We start from the raw sequence: 12,267 nt of genomic DNA, 5'->3' as shown, positions 1-12,267 counted from the left end.
GGCTGCCAGGGGCGGCGCATACGCAGATGGAGATCTTTTTGCTGAGATCACATCTCCCACGATCTTGGTGCCGAGATCTCCACAGCAGCCATTTTCCCAGAGCCCACCGCAAAGTAAACCATGGACGTGCGGGGGTCACAAAATGTCACTGGGGCCTCCGCACCACCGAACACCCACATTGTCGCACCTCCAAACACCCTCTCATCCCAGCCTGTGGCCTGCAGCAACGATCCACTCTTGCCTCCTCCAGCAGTGACCCTGGGACCCTGCTCCAACAGAGCCAGTAAGGTTTATTTGAACTATAAGACGCAACCCCATTTTCGCCACAAATTTAGGGGAAAAAAGTGCGTCTTATAATTCGAAAAATACAGTAAATATTTCCCACATGTCTACTTTACATAAGCACAATTTTTGAAACATAATTTTTTTTTCTTAGGAAGTTAGAAGGGTTATGTTGACCAGCGATTTCTCCTTTTTCCAACAAAATTTATCAAATCTTTTTTTTTTGGACCACATCACATTTAAAGTGACTTTGAGGGGTCTACATAATAAAAAAAAAATACCCAAAAGCAACACCATGAACATTTAAAGTTTTTTCACGAAAATGTTACTTAACCCCAACATTTTTCATTTTCACAAGGGTAACAGGAGAAAATGGAACCCAAAATTTGTTCTGTAATTTCTCCTCAGTATGCCAATACCCAATATGTGGGGAAACTATTGTTTGGTTGCAGGTCTTGTAAGGAAAGGAGTGCCATTGGGTTTTTGGAGTGCAAAATTGGTTTAAATGCCATGTCACGTTTTAAGAGACCCTGATGTGCCTAAACAGTGGAAATCACCCCCACGTAACCACATTTTGGAAACTAGACCCCTCAGTGAATGTATCTACATGTGATGTGAGCATCTTCAATCCCCAGGTGGTTCACAGCAGCTTATAACTTAGAGCTGTGAAAATAAAAACTCACATTTTTACCCACACCAATGATCTTTTAGTTCCAAGTTTTTTATTTTAACGAGGGTAATAGGAGAAAATGAACCCCAATATTTGTTGTGCAATTTCTCCTAACAAAACAGATTCCCCATATGTGGAGGAAAACTACTGTTTGGGCGCACGACAAGGCTCAGAGAGGAAGGAGTGCTGTTTTGGAATGCAGACTTTGATGGAATGGTCTTGCGGTTGTAATGTAGCATTCAGGGAGTCCCTGATGTGCCTAAACAGTGGAAACCTAACCTCCCACAAGTGTTCTGTAATTTCTCCTGAGGCCAAATGTGGTCTAAAACTCCTTTTGAGGCAGAGACATATTGGAGTTCAGATATTTCTGAAATGGTTTGGGGGTACTATGTCACATTGGCAGAGCCCTCCATAAGTGACCCCATTTTACAAACTACACCTCTCAATGAATATACCATTGGGCCATGAAAAAAAAAATTTACCACCAAAATGTTGTTTTAGCCCCAGCTTTTACTTTTTCACACTGGGAAATGGGTAAAAATGGCCTAAAGATTTATCCCACAATTTCTGCTAAATGTAGAAATCCCCCATATGTGGCTGTACAGTACTGCTTAGCCATACGGAGAGACTCGGGAGGGACAGAGTGCTATTTGCCTCTTGGAGCGCAGATTTTCCTAGAATAGTTTGCGAACTCCATTCACAGAGCCCTGAGTACTATAAGAGCAGAATCCCCCATAAAGTGACCCAATTTTGGAAATTATACTACTTTGAGACTTTATCTATAGATGTAGTGATGATTTTGACTCCGTTGGTGTTTCCCAGAAACAAGCAGTAGTGGATGTTGCTGAGTGAAAATTGCAAACTGCCACTGTAGTACCCAATACACTTTAGTCACCAGTACACTGTAGTGCCCAGCTCATGCTTCTGTAGACATGCACATGTAAACTAGGTGTGCTGTCATTGCTACAGAAATGCCAAACATGTGGATGCTAAATGTGGTTTAAATTGGCAGAGAAAAAGAGAAATAGATGATACAACACTGCAGAAGAAATGCTTGCACAGGCTTCGAGTATCCAATGTTTCAGATGCTGAAACAATTCATGTAGGAATGCTCAGACCTGACACCTATAATGTGGTGGTGCACCATCTTGGGTGTCAGGTCCGATCATTCCTACATGAACAGTTTCCTGGAAAGTGGATTGGTCATTTTAGGCCAGTTGAATGGACACCAAGGTCTCCCGATCTGACCCCCTTAGACTTTTATCTTTGGGGTCATCTGAAGGCAATTGTCTGTGCTGTGAAGATACGAGATGTGCAGCATCTGAAACAACAGATACTGGAAGCCTGTGCTAGCATTTCTTCTGTGGTGGTGTTGCTATCAGTGTGTCAAGAGAGGGAGAAGAGGGTTGCATTGGCAATCCAACACAATGGGCAGCACTTTGAACACATTTTATAAGTGGTCATAAACTTGTAAATAACTCATGAAAGAATAAAGTTAAGTTAAAACCAAGCAAAGCATAGTTTTTTTTGTGAAATTCTCAATAAGTTTGATGTGTCACATGACCCTCTTCCCATTGAAAAAAGTAAAGTTGGATCCAAAATGTCCGACTTCAAAATGGCCACCATGGTCACGACCCATCTTGAAAAGTTTTCCCCCTCCCATATACTATGTCCCACAAACAGCAAGTTGATATTACCAACCATTCCCATTTTATTTAGGTGTATCCATATAAATGGCCTATCCTGTACAAGCAGCCAAAGTTGGAAAGCCCCCAAATTGGTACAGACAAAATATATATATATGTTATGTATTGTATGCTCCCAATGTGCATGTACAGTTGTGCGCAAAAGTTTACATACCCCAGCAAAATGTTTGCTTTCTTTTCTCAGAGAATATGAATGATAACACCAAAACTTTTTCTCCACTCACGGTTAGTGGTTGGGTGAAGCTATTTATTGTCAAACTACTGTGTTTTCTCTTTTTAAATCATAATCACAGCCTAAAACATCCAAATGACCCTGATCAAAAGTTCACATACCCCATTTCTTAATACCATGTATTGCCCCCTCTAACATCAATGACAGCTTGAAGTCTTTTGTGGTAGTTGTGGATGATGTTCTTTATTTTCTCAAATGGTTAAGCTGCCCACTCTTCTTGTCTCCAGTTCCTGTAAATTCCTGGGCTGTCAAGAATGAACTGCTTGATCTCCCCAGAGTGGCTCAATGATATTGAGGTCAGGACACGGAGATGGCCACTCTAGAACCTTCACTTTGTTCTGCTGTAGCCAATGACAGTTCGACTTGGCCTTGTGTTTTGGATTGTTGTCATGTTATAACATCCAAATACATCCCTTGTGCAGCTTCTGGGCTGATGAGTGCAAATTTGCCTCCAGTATTTGCTGATAACGTGCTGCATTCATCTTTCCTTCAACGTTGACCAGGTTTCCTGTGCCTTTGTAGCTCACACATCCCCAAAACATCAGCAACCCCCCGTGCTTTACAGTAGGAATGGTGTTCCTTTCATCATAGGCCTTTCTGACCTCTCTCCAAATGTAACATTTATGGTTGTGGCCAAAAAGTTCAATTTTGGTCTCTTCACTCCAAATTGCCTTGTTCCAGAAGTTTTGAGGCTGGTCTCCGTGCTGTTTTGCGTATTGTAGGAGAGATACTTTGTGGCATTTGTGCACTAATGGTTTTCTTCTGGCGACTCGACCATGCAGTCCATTTATATTCAAGTGCCTCCTTATTGTGCATCTTGAAACAGCCACACTGCTAGTTTTCAGAGAGTCCTGTATTTCAGCTGATGGTTATTTGTGGGGGGTTTTTTGCATCCTGAACAATTTTCCTGGCAGTTGTGGATGACATTTTTGTTGGTCTACTTGACCGTGGTTTAGTTTTTACAGAGCCCCAGATTTTCCATTTGTTAAGCACAGTTTGAACGCTGCTGACTGGCATTATCAATTCCTGTTTTATACAGTTCAACTACCTTTTCCTGTAGATTCGTTGACAATTCTTTTTCTTACCCCATGACTCACAATCCAGAAACATCAGTGGCTGGATGAAAGATGCAAGAGTCTGTCTGGATCCCAGAAACTCACTAAGTTTTATGCACACACACAGATTACAAGCAAACAGGTCACAGATGAGGATGTTACCTTTAGCAGCCATTCAAACCCATTTGTGTCAACTTCTGCATGTTATCAGGCCAAAATCACCAGGGTATGTGAACTTTTGATCAGGGTCATTTCGATGTTTTGGGTTGTCATTATGATTTAAAAAGAGAAAACACAGTAGTTTGACAACAAATGGCTTCACACAACCACTAACCATGAATGGAGAAAAAGTTTCATGTTCTCTGAAAAAAGGCCAAGAAAGCAAAAATTCTGCTGGGGTATGTAAACTTTTGAGCATAACTGTACGTGTCAGGTACATACAACCTCCAAAGAAAATACAAAGTGTAAGGAGTGAACTCACCGACATCAAACTGCCTAGCAGTGACATGCAAGAAAACGTTTTTGGAGGAAAAGCAGGTACGTCCCCTTATAAAAATGATGTGCTTTATTTCAGATCCATAATAAACAGCTCTGTTGGCTCATACAGACATATCTGACGCATTTCCAGCGTTGTTGGCCGCCCTTAGTCATGGAGATCTCTGTGATTAAGGGCAGCCAGCAATGTCAAAGATGTCTGTATGAGCCGACAGAACTGTTTTTTATGGATCTGAAATAAAATATATTGTTTTTATAAGTGGATATACCTGTTTTTCTAAAAAAAAAAAAAAAAAGCTTTCATACATACAACCTCACCACCTGCTCATTGTATAAAGCCAGTCTTCACTAACGCCAGGCCATATATAGTACAGACCAAAAGTTTGGACACACCTTCTCATTTAAAGATTTTTCTGTATTTTCATGACTATGAAAATTGTAAATTCACACTGAAGGCATCAAAACTATGAATTAACATATGTGGAATTATATACTTATCAAAAAAGTGTGAAACAACTGAAAATATGTCTTATATTCTAGGTTCTTCAAAGTAGCCACCTTTTGCTTTGATGACTTCTTTGCACACTCTTGGCATTCTCTTGATGAGCTTCAAGAGGTAGTCACCGGAAATGGTCTTCCAACAATCTTGAAGGAGTTCCCAGAGATGCTTAGCACTTGTTGGCCCTTTTGCCTTCACTCTGCAGGCCAGCTCACCCCAAACCATCTCGATTGGGTTCAGGTCTGGTGACTGAGGAGGCCAGGTCATCTGGCGTAGCACCCCATCAGTCTCCTTCTTGGTCAAATAGCCCTTACACAGCCTGGAGGTGTGTTTGGGGTCATTGTCCTGTTGAAAAATAAATGATGGTCCAACTAAACGCAAACCGGATGGAATAGCATGCCCTTGCAAGATGCTGTGGTAGCCATGCTGGTTCAGTATGCCTTCACTTTTGAATAAATCCCCAACAGTGTCACCAGCAAAGCACCCCCACACCATCACACCTCCTCCTCCATGCTTCACGGTGGGAACCAGGCATGTAGAGTCCATCCGTTCACCTTTTTCTGCGTCGCACAAAGACATGGTGGTTGGAACCAAAGATTTCAAATTTGGACTCATCAGACCAAAGCACAGATTTCCACTGGTCTAATGTCCATTCTTTGTGTTCTTTAGCCCAAACAAGTCTCTTCTGCTTGTTACCTGTCCTTAGCAGTGGTTTCCTAGCAGCTATTTTACCATGAAGGCCTGCTGCACAAAGTCTCCTCTTAACAGTTGTTGTAGAGAAGTGTCCTGCTGCTAGAACTCTGTGTGGCATTGACCTGGTCTCTAATCTGAGCTGCTGTTAACCAGCGATTTCTGAGGCTGGTGACTCGGATACACATCCTCAAAAGCAGAGGTGACTATTGGTCTTCCTTTCCTGGGGCGGTCCTCATGTGAGCCAGTTTCTTTGTAGCGCTTGATGGTTTTTGCAATTGCACTTGCACTTGGGGACACTTACAAAGTTTTCCCAATTTTTCGGACTGACTGACCTTCATTTCTTAAAGTAATGATGGCCACTCGTTTTTCTTTACTTAGCTGCTTTTTTCTTGCCATAATACAAATTCTAACAGTATATTCAGTAGAACTATCAGCTGTGTATCCACCAGACTTCTTCTCAACACAACTGATGGTCCCAACCCCATTTATAAGGCAAGAAATCCCACTTATTAAACCTGACAGGGCACACCTGTGAAGTGAAAACTATTTCCGGTGACTACCTCTTGAAGCTCATCAAGAGAATGCCAAGAGTGTGCAAAGCAGTCATCAAAGCAAAAGGTGACTACTTTGAAGAACCTAGAATATAAGACATATTTTCAGTTGTTTCACACTTTTTTGTTCAGTATATAATTCCACATGTGTTAATTCATAGTTTTGATGCCTTCAGTGTGAATTTACAATTGTCAAAGTCATGAAAATACAGAAAAATCTTTAAATGAGAAGGTGTGTCCAAACTTCTGGTCTGTACTGTATGTGCAACTGTTGCAACAGAGAAACTCGCACTAAGGCTGCCGTCACACTAGCGAGTTTTACGGACGTAAGAGCGCATAAAATACGTCCGTAAAACACGCCTAACAAACGGCCCAATTATTCCCAATGGCTCAGGTCCTATCAGGCTGCCGTCACACTAGCGAGTTTTACGGACGTAAGAGCGCATAAAATACGTCCGTAAAACCCGCCTAACAAACGGCCCAATTATTCCCAATGGGTCAGGTCCTATCAGCCGTATATAACGCATCCGTAATATACGCCTTTCTACGGCCGTACAAAATCGCAGCATGCTGCGTTTGTCAGTGTATTATGCAAAAAATACGCCAATGAAAGTCTATGGGGGCGAGAAAAATACGGATTCCACACGGACCAGCAGAGTGACTTGCGAGAAATACGCAGCGGTGTTAGTGAAAAGCCGGTAATTCAATTGCCGGCTTTTCATTTCTCCTTCCCCAACCCGACATGATATGAGACATGGTTTACATACAGTAAACCATCTCATATCCCCTTTTGTTTTGCATATTCCACACTACTAATGTTAGTAATGTGTATGTGCAAAGTTTGGGCGCTGTAGCTTGTAAAATAAAGGGTTAAATCGCGGAAAAAATTGGCGTGGGCTCCCGCGCAATTTTCTCCGCCAGAGTGGTAAAGCCAGTGACTGAGGGCAGGTATTAATAGCCTAGAGAGGGTCTATGGTTATTGGCCCCCCCTGGCTACAAACATCTGCCCCCAGCCACCCCAGAAAAGGCACATCTGGAAGATGCGCCTATTCTGGCACTTGGCCACTCTCTTCCCACTCCCGTGTAGCGGTGGGATATGGGGTAATGAAGGGTTAATGTCACCTTGCTATTGTAAGGTGACATTAAGCCAGATTAATAATGGAGAGGCGTCAATTATGTCACCTATCCATTATTAATCCAATTGTATGAAAGGGTTAAAAAACACACACACACATTATTAAAAAGTATTTTAATGAAATAAACACACAGGTTGTTTTAGTATTTTATTGCTCTCTCAATCCATCCGGAAGACCCTCGCTTGGCAAAATAATAAACCAACAATATACATACCTTCGGATGAACTGTCAGGTCCCACGAAGTAAATCCATCTGAAGGGGTTAAATCATTTTACAGCCAGGAGCTGCGCTAAAGCACTCGCTTGTGCCTGTAAACCCCGGGTGCTGAAAGGAAAGCAGGATGATCTGTACTTACATTGAGTCGCGGTGAGGCGCCCTCTGCTGGATGTCCTCATGAACTGCAGCCTTGGAAAAGTTCCCACGCTCGAGTTCATATGAGTTCATCCACCAGAGGGCGCCTCACCGCGACTCAAGGTAAGTACAGATCACCCAGCTTTCCTTTCAGTACCCGGGGGTTTACAGGTACGAGCGAGTGCTTTAGCGCAGCTCCTGGCTGTAAAATGATTTAACCCCTTCAGATGGATTTACTTCGTGGGACCTGACAGTTCATCCGAAGGTATGTATATTGTTGGTTTATTATTTTGCCAAGCGAGGGTCTTCCGGATGGATTGAGAGAGCAATAAAATACTAAAACAACCTGTGTGTTTATTTCATTAAAATACTTTTTAATAATGTGTGTGTGTGTTTTTTAACCCTTTCATACAATTGGATTAATAATGGATAGGTGACATAATTGACACCTCTCCATTATTAATCTGGCTTAATGTCACCTTACAATAGCAAGGTGACATTAACCCTTCATTACCCCATATCCCACCACTACGCGGGAGTGGGAAGAGAGTGGCCAAGTGCCAGAATAGGCGCATCTTCCAGATGTGCCTTTTCTGGGGTGGCTGGGGGCAGATATTTGTAGCCAGTGGGGGCCAATAACCATGGACCCTCTCTAGGCTATTAATATCTACCCTCAGTCACTGGCTTTACCACTCTGGCGGAGAAAATTGCGCGGGAGCCCACGCCAATTTTTTCCGAGATTTAACCCTTTATTTTAGCAGCTACAGCACCCAAATTTTGCACATACACACTACTAACATTAGTAGTGTGGAATATGCAAAAAAAAAGATATGAGATGGTTTACTGTATGTAAACCATGTCTCATATCATGTCGGGTTTGTGAAGGAGAAATGAGAAGCCGGCAATTGAATTACCGGCTTTTCACATATATCGCGCTGAATTAAATATAAATACAGAATATATATATATATGTGTCTCAATGACATATATATATATATATATATATATATATATATATATATATATATATATATATATACTCTATATATGTTTTACCGAACATTTGAGCACATGAATCCATTAGATGTCGGTTTTGCAAGCCTGCGAGAAAATATCGCAGTACGGATGCCATACGGATTACATACGGAGGATGCCATGCGCAAAATATGCTGACACACCCTGCCTACGGATGACATACGGACCACTATTTTGGGAACATTTCTCCGTATTACGGCCGTAAAAAACGGACCGTATTGTCTTTCGCTGAGTGTGATGCCGGACTCAGCCGTATATAACGCATCCGTAATATACGCCTTTCTACGGCCGTACAAAATCGCAGCATGCTGCGCTTGTCAGCGTATTGCGCAAAAAATACGCCAATGAAAGTCTATGGGGGCGAGAAAAATACGGATTCCACGCGGACCAGCAGTGTGACTTGCGAGAAATACGCAGCGGTGTTAGTGAAAAGCCGGTAATTCAATTGCCGGCTTTTCATTTCTCCTTCCCCAACCCGACAGGATATGAGACATGATTTACATACAGTAAACCATCTCATATCCCCTTTTTTTGGCATATTCCACACTACTAATGTTAGTAGTGTGTATGTGCAAAATTTGGGCGCTGTAGCTGCTAAAATAAAGGGTTAAATGGCGGAAAAAATTGGCGTGGGCTCCCGCGCAATTTTCTCCGCCAGAGTGGTAAAGCCAGTGACTGAGGGCAGATATTAATAGCCTAGAGAGGGTCCATGGTTATTGGCCCCCCCTGGCTACAAACATCTGCCCCCAGCCACCCCAGAAAAGGCACATCTGGAAGATGCGCCTATTCTGGCACTTGGCCACTCTCTTCCCACTCCCGTGTAGTGGTGGGATATGGGGTAATGAAGGGTTAATGTCACCTTGCTATTGTAAGGTGACATTAAGCCAGACTAATAATGGAGAGGCGTCAATTATGTCACCTATCCATTATTAATCCAATTGTCTGAAAGGGTTAAAAAACACACACACACATGATTAAAAAGTATTTTAATTAAATATACACACAGGTTGTTTTAGTATTTTATTGCTCTCTCAATCCATCCGGAAGACCCTCGCTTGGCAAAATAATAAACCAACAATATACATACCGTCTGATGAACTGTCAGGTCCCACGAAGTAAATCCATCTGAAGGGGTTAAATCATTTTACAGCCAGGAGCTGCGCTAAAGCACTGCTCATGGTTGTAAAAACCCCGGGTGCTGAAAGGAAAGCTGGGTGATCTGTACTTACATTGAGTTGCGGTGATGCGCCCTCTGGTGGATGTTCTCATGAACTGCAGCCTTGGAAAAGTTCCCAGGCTCGAGTTCATATGAGTTCATCCACCAGAGGGCGCCTCATCGCGACTCAATGTAAGTACAGATCACCCTGCTTTCCTTTCAGCACCCGGGGTTTTTACAGCCACGAGCGAGTGCTTTAGCGCAGCTCCTGGCTGTAAAATGATTTAACCCCTTCAGATGGGTTTACTTCGTGGGACCTGACAGTTCATCCGAAGGTATGTATATTGTTGGTTTATTATTTTGCCAAGCGAGGGTCTTCCGGATGGATTGAGAGAGCAATAAAATACTAAAACAACCTGTTTTGGATTAATAATGGATAGGTGACATAATTCACGCCTCTCCATTATTAATCTGGCTTAATGTCACCTTACAATAGCAAGGTGACATTAACCCTTCATTACCCCATATCCCACCGCTACACGGGAGTGGGAAGAGAGTGGCCAAGTGCCAGAATAGGCGCATCTTCCAGACGTGCCTTTTCTGGGGTGGCTGGGGGCAGATGTTTGTAGCCAGGGGGGCCCAATAACCATGGACCCTCTCTAGGCTATTAATATCTGCCCTCAGTCACTGGCTTTACCACTCTGGCGGAGAAAATTGCGCGGGAGCCCACGCCAATTTTTTCCACGATTTAACCCTTTATTTTAGCAGCTACAGCACCCAAATTTTGCACATACACACTACTAACATTAGTAGTGTGGAATATGTAAAAAAAAGGGGATATGAGATGGTTTACTGTATGTAAACCATGTCTCATATCATGTCGGGTTTGTGAAGGAGAAATGAGAAGCCGGCAATTGATTTACCGGCTTTTCACATATATCGCGCTGAATTAAATATAAATACAGAATATATATACACTCACCGGCCACTTTATTAGGTACACCATGCTAGTAACGGGTTGGACCCCCTTTTGCCTTCAGAACTGCCTCAATTCTTCGTGGCATAGATTCAACAAGGTGCTGGAAGCATTCCTCAGAGATTTTGGTCCATATTGACATGATGGCATCACACAGTTGCCGCAGATTTGTCGGCTGCACATCCCAAAGATGCTCCATACAAGGCAGGATGGATCCATGCTTTCATGTTGTTTACGCCAAATTCTGACCCTACCATCCGAATGTCGCAGCAGAAATCGAGACTCATCAGACCAAGCAACGTTTTTCCAATCTTCTACTGTCCAATTTCGATGAGCTTGTACAAATTGTAGCCTCAGTTTCCTGTTCTTAGCTGAAAGGAGTGGTACCCGGTGTGGTCTTCTGCTGCTGTAGCCCATCTGCCTCAAACTTCGATGCACTGTGCATTCAGAGATGCTCTTAGGCCTACCTTGGTTGTAACGGGTGGCGATTTGAGTCACTGTTGCCTTTCTATCAGCTCGAACCAGTCTGCCCATTCTCCTCTGACCTCTGGCATCAACAAGGCATTTCCGCCCACAGAACTGCCGCTCACTGGATTTTTTTTCTTTTTCGGACCATTCTCTGTAAACCCTAGAGATGGTTGTGCGTGAAAATCCCAGTAGATCAGCAGTTTCTGAAATACTCAGACCAGCCCTTCTGGCACCAACAACCATGCCACGTTCAAAGGCACTCAAATCACCTTTCTTCCCCATACTGATGCTCGGTTTGAACTGCAGGAGATTGTCTTGACCATGTCTACATGCCTAAATGCACTGAGTTGCCGCCATGTGATTGGCTGATTAGAAATTAAGTGTTAATAAGAAGTTGGACAGGTGTACCTAATAAAGTGGCCAGTGAGTGTATATGTGTCTCAATGACATATATATATATATATATATATATATATATATATATATATATATACACTGTATATATGTTTTACCGAACATTTGAGCACATAAATCCATTAGATGTCGGTTTTGCAAGCCTGCGAGAAAATATCGCAGTACGGATGCCATACGGATTACATACGGAGGATGCCATGCGCAAAATACGCTGACACACCCTGCCTACGGATGACATACGGACCACTATTTTGGGAACATTTCTCCGTATTACGGCCGTATTACGGCCGTAAAAAACGGACCGTATTGTCTTACGCTGAGTGTGACGCCGGCCTAATAGTGACAAAGCATCTCAGACTGGAAAGGAATGGCACCATGTATGAGCACTGTTTGCACATCTGCAGGTATTTGTTTTTAATAGAATATTACATGAATCTGTGTGTGTATACATACACACGTACAAGCATAAAAACAAAGAAAAATAGCACCCTCTCTGTTGGGTGCAAAACTTCTAAGAAAACCAGCTTGTCTCCTATAGTGTATGCGCC

At 42.7% G+C, this 12,267-nt stretch overlaps 1 protein-coding gene across 3 annotated transcripts in view; it reads left to right on the top strand.

Annotated features, from left to right (window-relative positions):
* NFATC4 (nuclear factor of activated T cells 4) overlaps window positions 1-12,267 on the top strand; it is a 138,305-nt gene that overhangs the window by 112,186 nt on the left and 13,852 nt on the right. The window lies entirely within an intron of this gene.

Source organism: Ranitomeya variabilis, chromosome 1, assembly GCF_051348905.1.
Source record: "Ranitomeya variabilis isolate aRanVar5 chromosome 1, aRanVar5.hap1, whole genome shotgun sequence".
NCBI classification, from domain to species: Eukaryota; Metazoa; Chordata; class Amphibia; order Anura; family Dendrobatidae; genus Ranitomeya; species Ranitomeya variabilis.
Note: the sequence above shows the minus strand (reverse complement) of the source record. Positions and strands in the feature narration are given on the sequence as shown.